We start from the raw sequence: 16,753 nt of genomic DNA, 5'->3' as shown, positions 1-16,753 counted from the left end.
CATTTGTAGAAGGAGCCTTGATGCAGAAGCATGAGGCTTGAGGACAAAAGACTTCGAATTTTATTCCAAAAATACAAAAAAAGTTTACAAGCAAAGGAGTGGGATCCTTTCATTATCACTTTACAAAACTTTCTAGATAGGATTTGAGCTATAATTCAGGGATTTGAATTATCTTGTAATTAATTCAAGTATTTAGGCTTAGTTGAGATTCTTGAGGAGAATATCATGCAGATTAGATATTATCTAGGATTAGGTAGATTCGATCCATTAATTTAGGTTATCAAATGCTCCTAGTACATTTATGAGGCTTATGAATGAAGTGATGAAACAATTTATTGGTAAATTTGTAATAGTATATCTGGATGATATATTAGTTTACAGTGGATCTAAAGAGGAACATATGAGACATCTGAGTTATGTCTACAGACACTGCAACAAGAAAAGTTACTGCTAAATTTAAAGAAATGTTCATTCATGAAGAAAGAGTTGGTATATTTGGGCTTTTTGTTTTTTCTGCCGATGGATTAAAAATGGATCCAGAGAAGATAAAGGCAATCATAGAGTGCCCTACACCAAAAAGTGTTTTTGACGTAAGAAGTTTTCATGGTCTTGCTAGTTTTTATAGAAATTTCATAAGGAATTTTAGTAAGATCAATGCCTCTATTATTGACACTATAAAGAAGGATAAACAACCATTTAAATGGACTATTGAAACAGAAAAGAAATTTCAGTTATTGAAAAGAAAGATCACTGAAAAACCTATTCTAATTTTGCCTGATTTTAATAAACCTTTTCAAGTGAAATGTGATGCTAGTGGAGAAGCTATTGACGCTGTTTGAAGTCAGGAGGATAGACCTGTAGCTTATTTCAATGAAAAAATGAATGAATCGAAGAAGAAATATTCTTCTTATGATAATGAATTTTATGCAATTGTACAGTCATTGAAAAAGTGGAGACATTACTTGATGTCTAAAGAGTTTTTACTTTATTCAGACAATCATGCATCGCAGTACATTATGCAACAGCCAAAGTTTAGTAAAAAACATGCAAAATGGGTAGAATATCTTCAAAGTTTTAATTTTGTATTAAAATATATAAATGGCCAATCAAAAAAAGTAGCAGATGCCTTAAGCAGAAAGTATCCTAGTTCAGGAAAGTCAAATTCTAGTGTTGGGTTTTGATTTTCTTAAAGAATTTTATGAGAAAGATTTAGATTTTAAAGAGGCAATTGAAGCTTGTAAAAATCTTGTTTTGTTAGACAAAAGTAAGTGGCTGGATTTTTTCTTGCAAAAAGGATTGTTGTTTAAAAGAAATCGGTTGTGCATACCAAATTGCTCTTTAAGAGAAAATTTAATCAAGGAGAAACATAGTGGTGGACTTGGAAGACATTTTGGAGCAGACAAGACTTATGAGCAATTGAATCGGTTTTATTTTTGGCCGAAGATGAGATATTAACTGTAGAAGTATGTAAAAAATTGTAAAGTCTATCAGTATGCAAAGGGAAGGAGCCAAAACACAGGTTTGTATGTTCCATTACCTATTCCAGATAGACCTTGGGATATGGTAAGTATGGATTTTGTTTTGGGTTCTCCACTTGGTCTTGCAATCCACAAAATTGTCTACAACAACGAGGATTAGTGGCATCTAAAGCATAATAAATTCCACATGAGATTTCTCAACAATTGATGATATGTCCAGTTCTACAAGGGAAATGTCCTTGAGTGCCTTAACCTTATCCGTAACTCCTCTAGGAATCCAACATACTTGTCGTTGTTCGATAATTTTCGCTTTCACAAATTGGGAATACTAATAATCTATTATCCCATATAACTCCATCTCTATGATGAACTTCTAAAGCCAAAAGATCAAGTTTTGCATTGCAGCCTTTTAAGTGAATAATTTTAAGGCGATGCATTAATGCAATGTCTTAAAAAAATTGCACGATGCCAATATTCCTCCCTCAACCACGGTGGATTTACAAATTACAATGAGTAGAGCATATGAGATTGAATGATCTTTGAAACAATGATGATGGACATTTTAGCGATGGAGACACTATCTGTCGTAAGAATTAGGTCACCATATGGTTCACATCTAGGATCTTCGTTCCCTGGAACATTCAATTTACATAAAATATGTATATTGCCACCTTACAACTTGTCAGGCCATGCAATAACTCCATAAGGCAAAAATGATTCCACTGTTTTATTCCATCAGGTAGGTCTTTATTATATATATGAGGGAAACACTGTTCAGTTCATCTCCCGATGATTGTTCATATTTCTAGTTTATTTATTTACATAAATTCACCCAATCACAAGGATTATGGATCAACATTCCTCCCCTTAATTTGAAGGGATGTTGGTGAATCCAAACATCATTCTGAATCGTTTAAGTTTTTCTCTTCCAAGCGCTTTGGTGAAGATGTCTGCAATTTGCTCATTTGTGGAACAATGATGGAGATGGATTGTTTTGGCCTCAACATGATGTCGAAACAGATGATATTTAGTATTGATGTGCTTTGTTCGATCATGGAACTTTGGGATTTTGGCCAACTTTATTGTAGAGGTATTGTCAATCATGAGTGTAGTTGATTGTACTTGTTTTACCTGCAAATCTTCAAGAATTTTCCTAAGCCACACAATTTCTTTTGTTGCTTCAGCTGCTGCCACGTATTCTGCCTCTGTTGTGGAATCTACTGGAACTGATTGTTTGCGTGATCTCCAGGAGACCACGACTGATCCAAGACTCATATCATATCCTGAAGTTGATACCCCGGTTTCTTTGTCTCCATCGAACTCTGAATCAGAGTATCCAATCAAGCTGAAGTCGTCCACTTGTGTATACTTGATTCCAAAGTCTTGAGTTCCTGAAGTTGATACCCCGGTTTCTTTGTCTCCATCGAACTCTGAATCAGAGTATCCAATCAAGCTGAAGTCGTCCACTTGTGTATACTTGATTCCAAAGTCTTGAGTTCCTTTCAAGTACCTTAGAACTCTTTTTGCCGCAAACCAATGTCCCTCACAAGGCTTTTGCATAAACCTGGAGAGGATTTCAACAACAAACGAAATGTCTGGTCTGATGGTAGTTAGATAGTTGAGACTCCCTACAAGCTATCTATACTTCGCTGCATCATCAAAAAAATTTCCTTCAATAGATGTGAGCTTTAAGTTTTGTTCCATTGGAGTAGTAACAGGATTGCACTCTGTCATGCCAACCCTGTTCAACAGATCTCCAATGTATCTCTTTTGAGAAAGAAATATGGACTTTAGGTGTTGGGTTACTTCAATGCCAAAATAGTAATGAACATAGCCAAATCAGTGATTTCAAAACTTTTCCCCAATTCCTTCTTTATAGATGCAATGTAGTTTTCATTGTTCTCGGTCATCAAAAGATCATCTACATATACCACAAGATATACAGCTGTTTTGCCAACTTTCTTGACAAATAAAGTTGCATCATCAAGATCAAAATGTTTGAAATTGAGTTTTAGAAGATGCTCAGTTAGTTTTTCATACCAGGCTCGCAGTGCTTGTTTGAGGCCATACAAGGACTTCACAAGTGTGCATACTTTATGTTCATGTCCTTTCACAGCAAATCCTTTAGGCTGGGACATAAAAACATTCTCTTTTAGATCTCCATTCAAGAAAGCAATTTTTACATCCATTTGATGGACTTTCCAACCGTTCTGAGCTGCTAGTGCAAAGAGTATCCGGATGGTAGCCCATTTCGCTATGGGGGCAAAAATCTCCTCATAAACGACCCCTTCCTTCTGTGCAAAACCTTTTGCCACAAGCCTAGCTTTATGCTTGTCAAGTGAGCCATCAGCATTATACTTTGTAGACCCACTTGCAGCCAATAGGTTTGGTTCCTAATGCAGGATCAACCAATTTCCAAGTGTCGTTCTTTATGAGGGCATCATACTCCTTTTGCATCGCTTCTTTCCATTCATCATGAGAAGCAGCTTCTTTGAAGGAAGTTGGTTCAAAATCTATAGACAAGTTCAATTCACAATCATAAGAAACATCCATATCAACAGGTGAATTAGAGTCATCTACATCACCTCCATTTTGCCGATTTGAATTTCTGGTTCCTGTCTTTCCAACTTCATCAGGATGAACACTTTCAAGTGTCTTTGTCACCCAATTTGAGAGACATTTTTTAGATTGTCTAGGCTGCTTCGTTGATTGAGTTGGGATTGAATCAAGATTGAGTCTCCCAATTCTATCAATTACATCACTTAAAGCATCATCCATTGTTGGAGTTTCATGCGGGGGAGAGTGCTCTTCAGAAGAAGATTCCACATGTTGATCTAGTATAAGAATCCCCCCTTCAAGATGTGGAATCTAATTATCAAATTCTTGAAATGATTTTGGTTTTGCGAATCTATCTAAGCGATCAAGTTGCTACTCAACAACATTTTCAGTTTTTTATGATTCAAGAAAAATTACATCTCTAAAGACAACAAACTTCTTATTTACTTCATCATAGAGACGATATGCTTTGGAAGTGTTTGAATATCCCAGAAAGATACACTTACGACTTCTAACACCAAGTTTGTTTCTATGTACCTTTGATATCAAGGGATAATAGGTGGAACCAAAGACCTTGAGATGCTTTACCGAAGGAACGTGTCCATACCACATTTCATAAAGAGTCTTGTTTCTAATAGCATTAGATGGACATCTATTCTTTATATATGCAGCACATAGATCGTACCATATTTAAAATTGTCTTATTTATTCTTTCAGCTACACCATTCTGTTGGGGATTATAAGGCACGGTGTGTTTGATGTTTGATCCCATGTTGGCGAAGATAGTTTTCAAATTCATTTGATGTGTATTCTTTTCCATTATCAATGCGAATAGACCCAATATGAGATTGTGCATCATTTTCAATCCATTTATGAAAATTCTTGAATGTTTGAAAAGCATCAAATTTGTTCTTCAATAAATAAACCCAACACATTTTGGTGTAGTCATCAATAAATGTCATGATATATTTATTTCCATTTGCAAAAGGAACAGGCATTGGACCACATAAATTTGAATGAATGAGTTCAAGTTTTCTATGTGCTCTTGAATGTGAATCATAAAAACGTTGTTTGCTATGCTTTCCTAAAATGCAAGCATCACATTGCTTAAGTTTCCTATGAATTGTAGGCAAACCAGCAACACCATTTTTCTTCAACATGCGGAGACCGTCATAGTTCAAATGTCCAAATCTAGCATGCCATAATAAACTTGATGGAAGTGTACCTTCTTCATGATGAGAATTGTATGAGAAATGTTGTGCATGAGCAGAGGTTCCTTGCAGCTTGATAAGGCTTTCTTCTTCTATTCCCCTCATGACAAGTGAGTGGTCAGATGCTTTTCTTACCTCAAGCTTGTCTTCAAACATATGAATGGAGTGAACTTGTTGGCGGATGTGGACCTAGGACAGAATGGAGTGAACTTGTTGGCGGATGTGGACCTAGGACAGCAAGTATCTTTTGAGCTGTGAAAGATATAGAACATGATGCAGAAGAAAGTCTGGAAGACCAGGCTGTTTAAGCCTGATTGTGCCAAGCCCTAATGGCTTGATTTTTTATTGATCTGCGAAGTACACTGCTCCATCAACATTGTCAGTGAAATCTTCAAAAAAAACTTTTCTACGAGTCATGTGGCAGGTTGCTCTTGAATGAAGCAACCAATCATTTTTCCAAGAAGCAAATGAAGCATTAAATAAATCTTCATTTACTCCAGTGTTACATTGTGCCACAACATAGTGAGCGGATTCAGGTGCTTTACCTTTCTCTGTATTATCAATTTTACATTTTTGTTGGTTTCTTTTCTGCTCAATTTTGTCCCATGGTAGCTTGCATGTTGAGGCATCATGTGATCCATTTCTTTTGCAGCATATGCAATGCAAATCTGCCTTTTCTCCTTGAGAATCTCTGCCCCCCTGCCTCTAAAATATCTTCCTCTTCCTCTTCGACCACCTCTTCCTATTTTAGAATCTTGAGCAAAATGTTTTTCTTTATGAGCAAGGCACACAGCCTCTTCAAAAGATTCAGGGACTGTCTTCTTTCCAAAAGCTTTCTCTCTTTCAGCAAACTTTTTCACAAGAGAATCAAAAGTTATATCTTTGAGATTTCTATTTGCTTGCAATGACTCAAGATAATTGGAATAAGGATAAAATGCCTTGAGAAAAGCAATAAGAGGAATACCCAATTCAACTTTAGTGGATTTGATATCATACATTATAGACTTTACTTCAGATGCAAGAGCAAGAGGATCATTATTTTGCAGTTCAAGAGTGAAAAGTTTAATCATGAGTTGAACAACTTCAAGTGTAGAACGTGAGTCATAGAGTTCTTTCAGCTTTTGTAAGGCTTCAAAGGCAGTGGAATATGACGAAATATGACGACTCACCTTTGCATTTACAGATGCTGCAATTAATGCATAAGCTTTGTTGTTCTCGTTTTCCCAATTGACGAGCTCTTTGTCTAAGGTAGGCTGTACTAGTTCATTGTTTCCGTCTCCGACACACTCCTTTCCACAAATCATACAGATGCTACAATTAATGCATAAGCTTTGTTGTTCTTGTTTTCCCAATTGACGAGCTCTTTGTCTGAGGTACGCTGTATTGGTTCGTTGTCTCCGTCTCCAACACACTCCTTTCAACAAATCATTGAAAATGAAGGTGTGTTTTATCATCCAGGACCATTCAGGGAATGAGAACTATTCCCACCATGGATATGATTGAATGCATGTTGTAGCAAAAAACTTTTGCTACAAAACTTCTACTCTTAATGGAAACGAATATAGTTCTAATATAATTGGACAACAAACTCACTCTCAATTCCATTCATAACATTGTTCTCTTTCATATAAAACCAATGATGCCAATTTGTAATTATCAGATATTTTGTCACAACTCTATCATTAAACTTATTTTCAAATAGACAGAGATATCAATAAAAATCAATGACCGGCGCACAAAAAAAAATAATGGTCGAATCCCAAAACCAACCAAAACCCACAAATAAATTAATCTTATGCAAAACACATCACGTACCAACCAATCAAATAGTGCGCGTTAAATGAATGAGAGATTAAACTGTAGGATACGTTTAGCCACAAGTTGAACACGGTCGAACGAACAAAACAAATAGACTCAATGTGTCACTGAAGAAATCACAGAGAGGACGCTTTGTATAGAAGCCTGCACTTTTGTATTCGAAGAAACGGGCCTAATCACAATTTTTAAGGGCCTAATCGAACATAGCTTCTATCTGGGAATGTCAAGAAAAAAACTTTCACTAGTTTAAAGGAGGAAGCAGTGAAACTATTTGTTGGTAAATGGAAGAAAGCTATGATTGAAATAATCGTAATAGATGTCAAACTTGATCACATGTTGCTATCCTAAAATGCCCGCTTGTTGATTTTCTCCTTGACATTTGCCTATGGATAAATATGTGTTTAGATCTATACCCAACACTTCATCTAAATCATGTGTCATATATAGGAACATCTTCAAAATTCACAAAGTATGACTTATAATGATACTTGCACCTCAATAATTTTTTCATCCTCTTGTTTTCTTAGTGGTGGCTACTAATGCAAGTTTATCATTTTCAACGTTCTCTTTATCAATTTTAAGCAGGCCCAACAGTTCTGTTTGTGGAGTGGCTAAGGATGCTTCATCTCTTCCTCTATCTAACTTCTTGAGGTTAAATTTCATAAACTTCTTTAACAACATCCTCAATAATTTCCTTGGAAAAATAATCATGCTATTTGGAAGGTTCTTCAAAATTTTTATTCTCACAGCAGTCTTAAAAAAAATATTGTGAATACAAAGTTTGGCCAAAAGAAATTAATAACTTGATTCACTGTTTGTCTCAAAAACAATGAAACACTCTTGCTTTGCTTCTTTGCTTTTGTCAATGTAACACATTTCTAGAGTCGTCGGGGTATAGTTGTCATATTATCAAAAGATATAAGAAACAGATGCCAAATTTTGAGTTGGTGTTGATTCAGTAGGTTTAATAACTTCATTCATTGTTTGTCTCGAAAACAATGAAACACTCTTGCTTTGCTTCTTTGCTTTTGTCAATGTAACACTTTTCTCGAGTTGTTTGTTAAATTCAGTTATTATTATTTATTAATTGGTGTTTTGTAATTATTATTTGTTCGTTAAATTCAATTATTATTGCTATTAATATTATTAACAATTAAGGTATTTATTTATGGTCAACATTGATTTTTTTATTAAAAAAATCAATAATATTACACACAATATTTTTTTAATTTCTTAATGTAGCATTACATGGCTTTTAAACAACATTACACCATCTTTTAGTTATTAGTTTGCTTAATGTAACTTTACATGGCAACAGTGCAACACACCTTTCCTTATATGCTCTTATATGCTGGGTTGTGAAGCACCTCCACAGCACAGAATTATTTTTTTAATAACATTACACTATCTTTCACATTTCACATTTTTTTAAATAATGTTACACAATATCTTTCACATATACATACATTAGCAGATATTTTTTAATTTTCTTAATGTATTTTTTAATGACATTACACACTATCTTTCACATTTTTTTTAAATAATGTTGCACAATGTCTTTCACATATACATACATTCGCCGACATTTTTTTAAACAATGTTGCACAATGTCTTTCGCATATACATACATTAGCCGACATTTTTAAAAGTGCAGCACCTTGATTTAAAAGTTGATCCATAGATTTATTATGGCCTCCTATTACGGTGGATTATAGTAAGATTTTTTTTAAAATTGATCCATAGGTTTATTATAGACTCCTACTATAGTAGATTATAGTAGTCTTTACTAAAATAGTATGATCTCCAGAAACAAAAATAATGCCAAATAAATACAAAATCTTGTCATTCTACTGTTTATAGTAAATCATTTTATTCGGAGTAATTGCATAATTTCAAAGGATTGCATAAATTTGCAGAAAATATATACTCCCTTGCGAGCCTTCAAACAAACTTCCAAAATCTGACATCGAAGTGTTTGAGATTGAAAAGCATGCAAATTTTTTTATAACTCATGTCATAATGACGATGTAAATTACTACAATATACTCCCTTGCGATCCTTCAAACAAACTTCCAAAATCTGACATCTAAGTGTTTGAGATTGAAAAGCATGCAAATTTATTTATAACTCATGTCATAATGACGATGTAATTTACTACAAATACTATTATTTTGGTTGTCTTACCACGCTTTCAATGAGGATATCATGAGCTACTTCCTTTTCATCATTACATTTGTAACATTCGACACCATCTCTCAAATGGTCAAATCTGTTGAGTTCTGGAATATCCATTTCCAAAATATCTCCCAGGACTTCGACCCAAAGTGATTTCCACCATAAGCAGCCCAGGAAATCCACTGATAAGTGGATGGGATAGGGATATGGGTTGACTTAAGGAAGAGACTAGGGGAACATCCAGCCTTGCTAAGCGCAGAAATTGCACAAATCTCATCCCCAACCTTGCAGACTGCTACATATTTATCTATTACATATTTATCTATTCAACTTAACAGAGAATTAGACTAAAAGAGAGAAAATCTAGGGGGGACATCCAGCCTTAAGGAAGAGACTAGGGGGACATCCAGCCTTGCTCAGCCCAGAAATTGAGCAAATCTCATCTACTTCACTTGACAGAGAATTAGAACAGAAGTGAAAGATAAAAATCGCCTCACTCAAAACAGTATTGGAGGATGACAGAACCAGGTTTCTGCGTCCAGAGGCTGCAGTCTCACCCAAAGCAGTATTGGGAATGACAAAACCAGCTTTCCACCTCCAGAGGTTTGTGTGAGGGTTTTATGTTGCTTCGTGTGAGGTTTTTCTGTTGCTTTTAGGGCTTTAGCCTGACCTTCGCAAACCCTAATTTGAACAAAATGTATTCGGATAATATGATGATAATTTAAGCAGCATCAGAATAATTAAAGACCCCAAACTTTTTTGCTAAACATATATATATATATATATATATGGATTTAATGTCACATTAAGGTATGTCATGAAAATACCCATAGTATCGATTTCCAGAGAGTTCTAGATGTCTGTCACCTCTAGCTAATTGTTGCACCATTGAAAATTGCTCCTAAAACAGTGTAGTATCCTACAAAAAGTCTTCCACTGCATCAAAACCTTTCATATTGCACGTCTGGAAGCATAAACTTCAATCTCAAAGGCTATATTACACATGAATATTACCCTAGTCAGGTTTACCTTATTATTTTAGTTTAAAAATATTGACTATGGGTTTTCATAAACCTGGAGTTACCATGGGTTTTAAGAAACCTGGAGCTCAAAAACCACCAGTAACTTGACCAAAACATATGAATGTGAACAAAAAATATGGACACAAGGTCTAAAGTAAAACAAGATAAAAACTTAATATCCAAATATGGACATAAGGTCAGGTCAAGTAAAACAAGTTAAAAAAACTTAATATCCATTCAACTACAATTACAACGTCACAAGGAATACAATTACAAAACCCTTTGTTTCCCTTCTTTTCACATTCCAGAGACTCCATATTCCACGAATTCACGCAAGGAAGAAACAAGAGTCGTGTTAAGAAAAGAACAATCAAGTTGTTTATCTTCCTTTCATATTTTTCTTCATATTCCATAGATTCACGAGAGGAATAAGGAACAAGATTAGTGGTAATTTATGGCATTCCAAGCTAGAACTGTTAAGCCATCCATTCATGTGATTCAGTTTTGTAAGTTTTATTGTAAAACAATGCACCAACGCCACTGCTTGGTTTTGCATTTGCACCTTTATATAATGATGGTACCTCTAAGCAATCAAGTTTATAATGATTCATGCGATCAAGCTTCAAATGAAATATAAGATTTCGCGAGTTTAAAAACTAACTTGTGGCATAATATTCTAAACCAATCTACTTGATACAGAATTGTGGTTTCTTCACATTCATGTCCAACTCCACTCGATAGATAGCTGTGATTTCCTCTCGTTCATCGCCAACTCCAAATTTATAATCACAAACAGATATCAGGAACAAAGTAATGTATGGGCTTGTGATAACAGCCCTCCACCACAACCATTGTCAATACCTCATAAACTTACCTCTCAGGGGCAAGGTTGGAACCATAAAATGGATGCTTACCTTTCAGGGTTTCAGACAGTCCATAATGCCCCTTGCTCTTTGTCTTCCCCTTGCCTTCTTTTAGGAAATGTGAGATGAAACGTCAAGGCTCCATCCAACATAAAAAAAAACATCATCAAAAAATCTAAAAATCTAAAAATATGATTCAAACTCAAATTTGAAAGAAATATTCATATATGGGATGAAACAATCATTCACCATTAACACATTCTAGTGAAGGATAGACATCGTATTTGGTACAACAAAGCAGTGAAGATTCTACCCAATATCCATACCCAACACACACCAACAAGATTCAGTCCCACACATTGATGAGGCTATACCATCAACATAACATGTTGCCTCTAGTCATACCATATTGCGGGGAATTATGTTGCCCCCCAAGAGGTGTCATATAGCACTAGACACATGAACCCATACCACATGTAAACATCCTCCTTGAATTCAATAACATTCATCCAATTAACAGATTATACATATCACAGAATTCATAGAAAAATTAAGGTTGTCAACACCGAGTCATTACACATCCAGAATCAAGACATAGGCAAAAAAATAAACTAAATCAGACAAGAAGTCAAAAGAAGATACAATGAGATTCTGCAGAACTTGGTGGTAGATAGCAATGCTCAAGTGACATATACTAAGAAAACTGCATATTGTATACAAGACAACCAATAGCTTAAACATGTTCCCCGGCATTACAGCAAGAAGCAAGACAGTTACAAAAAAAACTAAATCATACAAAACAATAGATGATCTACCGAGAGTGTGCACAACTTAGTCGGTGTTAGATAGAAATGCTCAACTGAAAATATTGAAAACTTCTTATCGTATGCAAGAAAAACAATATCTTAAATTTGTTCTCGAAAAGGCCATATAAAATAAGCACTTTCAATATTAATAAACTTTTCAAGTCTTGGCTACTCGAAAATTCAATCAGCTTTAAGGCAAAAAAATTCATAAACAAACTTCAAATATCAATAAAGCTCCACATAAGCTCTTCAAAAAGGTCAAGATTTTTATTAAGAAAATCATAATAAACGAAGATGAAGACTGAGAACACCTTCAAATATCAATGAAGCTCTATTAAAAAAGAGTCAAGATTCTTGTTACGCATAGTCAACGAAGAGGACAACTGAGAACACCTTCAAATATCAATGAAGCTCACCATCAGCTACTTGAAAAAGTCAAGAGTTCGTTAAGCAAAACATAATAAACAAAGATGAAGACTGTCCAATATCAATGACGCTTCCCAAGTTCAATGAATCCCAACCAAATGAGCCCATACAAAATACATCTTCAACATTGTATCAGCGCCATCCTTTGGAAAGCCATCTGCGCAATTCTGTAAAAATATAAGCAATTTGCGGCAAAATAGAAAGCAAAGAATTAATAAGAAAAAACCATAATGAATAAAATCCAAAGGAATATATAATTAATGGCACAAATTGCATAAAGCCTTCACCGAGAATAAGTATAAGAAGAAAAACATTAAGAAGAAAACAAGACTACAATATCCAAATAAAAATACAAATATTATAATCCAAGAAAAGGTTCAAATTCAGCAAGCTGTAATTGCGTCCTTACAAAAGCTGTGACTAACGAATTAAAATAGCGATAAACAATGTTCACTGATAAGGCTGTGATAGCCTTACACTCTTGCAAAAAAGGATGACGCTGGATAAATCTAACAACAAAACTAAAATAAATTGTATGTGTTATGAATTAATGACTACTATAACGAAACCTATGGAATACACCACCAGCACTATATCAAAATCCTTTTGGTCAGGACACAACCCATCACAAGGAACAGAGTTTCTTCTCTGACTGAATCCATATTCCTATACATAAACGTCCCCATACAAAAATAAATGGAAAAAAATACCAAAGCATGTCCAGGTACATTAATATTATAAAAGCAAACTTACCCGTTACTATTGTAATACATTATATATGGATTATACTATTGTAAATAGGTAAAAGGAAAATCTTTAAGGCAGCACACAAAACTCATCTAATACTTAATAGAGAATACGGATATATTATTCCTAAAACGTACCCAAGAACTAAACAGTAATAGTATTGAGCATTTTGTTTTTTTTACCCTTCTAAATTCCTCTGGTTTCTAAAACCTAACCCCCGCAAAAATAAATCTTAATATTAAACAAAAATCCCAAGAAAACACATCCAGAAATATCATATTTTCAATGAAATGGGTATCAGTAAAAATATACCTACCTAACGTTGTAAATAGGGAGGCATTCCAGCCAAAGAACCACCGCCCGACTGCGAAGTTCTAGGCAATGGAGACTGCCCGAGCTGGGAACTCTGATATGCATTCAAACCTTGTAGAGCAGCTGCCTGGGACCCATAGACCCCAAGAACACCGGGATTAACACTGCCAACACCGCCATGCTGAGACCCATAAGCCCCCAAGCTCGGGTGCACTCCATACGACCCTACCGATCCAAGAGAGCTCTGAACAGATGGCGAAAACGCAGCCGCTTGGGACAGCGAAGATGGATTGAATGACGATGCCAAAGCAGGATTAACAGACGTGAAAAGCGAGTGATTCAGTCCAGGAAAGTTCTGGTTCTGACCAGCCAAAATAGCATTAAACGCCTGACTGAACCCGGGAGCACCACCCTGATTAAAAGGCAATGTGCTGCCAAGAACACCGTGTGCTGCCGCGGCCGATCCGAGAATCGAACCCGCACCGTGGGTCAGCGCAAGGTCATTGGGGTCCAGAGGGCCGGTAACAGGGGTATGCGTGTTCCTTTGCTTGCTACCTTCTGCTGCCCGCTTGCAGTTCATGGCATGACCTTCTACAGTTTTGTTCGGCTCCTCCAAAGCCTTCTTAGCACCCTCAACAGTCTTGTAAATGAAAAGCGCAAAACCCCTGGACTTTCCAGTCTGTTTATCAAACCCTAAGGGCCCTTCCTCGACTTCGCCGTATTTCGAAAAAAAGTTCAGCAATTTCTCCGCCGGAATATCGGCCGGAACGTTGCTCACATAGATTTTACGCCCAGTGGTCTCGGTGGGAGGGTGCGCTGGCGCCGGGCCGGCGGACGCCATCTGGCAAGCAGTCATCCTGCTATCGATTTTCTTGCTGGGCTCCTTCAGGGCTTTCTGCGCACCGTCCATGTGTTTAAAGGTCACGAATCCATAACCTTTGGATTTCCCAGTGCCTTTGTCCACGATGACAGTGCATTCTTCCAGCTCGCCGTATTGGGAGAAAACGGACTTCAAAGCCTCCGATGTAGTGTCCCAGCCAAGGCCACGGACGAAGATTTTTCTGTGCGCAGGATCCTTGTCGGCAAGTTTTCGAATATTTTCTACAAGCTGCGGGTCCTTCTTGGCGTTCTCAGAGATGATGTCTATCAGCTGCTCCTTGCTGAAAGGAGCCAGCAGTTTCTTCAAGTCTTCTTCGTCTTCCTCGACTTCGGCTTCGCTGCTACCATCGGCTTCAGAGTTTTCATTTTCTTCATCTTCTTTTTCATCTTCTTTTATCACGGCTATATCCTCTGGTGCTTCTTCTTCCACCTCAACCTTCCTCTTCTTCGCCATTGCCGCCCTAGTTCAAACTGTTTTGCTTGCTCGGCCCGGAACCCTTGCGAAGAACACTTCAAACCCTACAATCGCTGTAAACCCTAGAAATGTCTCAATGAATACGCCCAGCCACAGAATCCACTGCCTTTTATAATGAATTTTTACACGTTTGAGATAAGTTGAGCTTAATTGTTTTAATATCATAGCTTGCATTTTATACATAAGCAGCGGTCCTATGGAGAGCGCTACATTTTTTTATCAATGGTCGGCTTTCTTCCTTAAGCATTTTTTTATCAATGGTCGGCTTTCTTCCTTAAGCTACGGTTCCATGGAGAGTTGATTTTTTTTTAAATGGTGGGCCATTTTTCTATCATTTTTTCCAGGCCCATTGTTGTAGGAAGTTTATTTTCTCAATGGCGTTTCATTTTTTTTATTATTTTTTTTTTTTTTTTTTTTAACACTAGGACAATCGGTAATTCGTGAGAGTCCTACTCTTCTAGCCAAGACACAACAGGCCATGTACTCAACGAGATTTGAACCTCCGTCTCGTGGGTTTCACCCAACGAAACTTACCGTTAAACCCCATATCACTGTACTTTTTATTTTATTTTTTTAACTATATGGTGAATTGGTAAGTATAAGTCATAATCTAAGGGAGACCAAGGATCAATCCTCGTAATTGCACAATGGTGATTCATTTTTTTTAACCACATGGTGAATCGGTAACTGCCAGGCCTAATCTATGGGAGACCAAGGATCAAACCTCATAGTTGCCACTATAACACCAAGAGCATAACCAACCACCTGCAAGTCGGGTATACTAAGTTCCTATGATTTTAGCAAAAGCAGACTCACGGGAAAGGGGAATCCGCCCCTCTAGCTGCCACCACAGCAGGTCATTGTACTCAATGAGATTTGAACAATGGTGATTCATTTTTATTAAGTTTTTATTTTCTAATTTTAAGGTCATAGCCGAGTTATACTTCAAATTAGTGTATAAGATCCCTTGTTTGTGGGACAAAGGACTTATTTCTGTATAGCGATTTGACAAATAAGTGTATGAGACCCCTTATTTGTAGAACAAATGACCTACCTTTGGTTTTGAGCCTTACAACCTCTTAAGAAGAAACACATGCTCTTAATCATGGAAATGAATTCATTTTTTCTCAATAATGAACCTTGTTCCTATAAATTATGGTGTTATGATGAACTTTATTCCTAAAAATTATGGTGTTATGAAGAGAACTTAATTTTTTTTCTTAATAATAAGTTGGTCCCAATGAGAAAACTTCATTTTTTCTCAACGCTGTGCATTTTCTTTACCAAGAGAGAAATAAGAGTATTTAAATGGGACTAAGTTTCAATATAGAAATATATCATTTTAATAGGGTTAATATTTAATTTCACACGGAAGGGTGATAGGTGTGGGGATGTTAATTCACTCTAGGAATAAGATGAACACTTATGTTTTTGGGGCAAGGACAAGTAACAAATAATCAAGTGAAGTTGTATGCTTTTTAGCTAGGAGATTCTCTTAATCTCCAAAATCATGCTTTTAATCTCCAAAATTCGATAATAATTAGGGATTCGGCCCGAGTAGTTTGTCACTTGATTCATAAATTGTTCTCAATAGATAATAAATCTAGAAACATTTTCAAATACATATATATATATATCTCCAAGTCCTTTTCAATTTAATCCAACCATCATGTGCTAAGACAAATTAATTATAAAAAAGACTTGCTAATACATCAAGATTCTTGATTCCTCTCTAGATGTTGGAACCATCACAGTGAATGGAAAAATGCATTTTATATTATTCATTAATATTTTTATTGAATTATGATATACATTATGATCATTAGAAGAGGCCTCGCCTACGTGATCGCATGGTCAAGGAGGATAATCTTACTTTGTAAATTGTGTAATGTGTGAATCGAGATATTTAGACATATGTCTTCTCGATCCATCACATAATTCTTTTAGATTGATGACACATTTTAAATTGTGTAATGCTTTGTCAA

At 36.0% G+C, this 16,753-nt stretch overlaps 1 pseudogene across 4 annotated transcripts; it reads right to left on the bottom strand.

The window, feature by feature from the left end:
- Nucleotides 1-12,170: 12,170 nt before the first annotated feature.
- Nucleotides 12,171-14,899, bottom strand: LOC149164336 (UBP1-associated protein 2B pseudogene; annotated as a pseudogene). 4 transcript variants are annotated; one of them, XR_016260685.1, is made up of 2 exons: nucleotides 13,415-14,899; nucleotides 12,171-12,522 (listed from the first exon to the last, which is right to left on the bottom strand). The product of XR_016260685.1 is annotated as a UBP1-associated protein 2B pseudogene, transcript variant X4 (transcript). The 4 variants fall into 4 exon arrangements; XR_016260684.1 differs by having other exon boundaries at nucleotides 12,171-12,512; XR_016260683.1 differs by having other exon boundaries at nucleotides 13,419-14,899.
- Nucleotides 14,900-16,753: the final 1,854 nt, after the last annotated feature.

Source organism: Pinus tabuliformis, chromosome 5_1, assembly GCF_031772625.1.
Source record: "Pinus tabuliformis cultivar Carrire ecotype Pingquan chromosome 5_1, CPIR1, whole genome shotgun sequence".
Classification (NCBI taxonomy): Eukaryota; Viridiplantae; Streptophyta; class Pinopsida; order Pinales; family Pinaceae; genus Pinus; species Pinus tabuliformis.
Note: the sequence above shows the minus strand (reverse complement) of the source record. Positions and strands in the feature narration are given on the sequence as shown.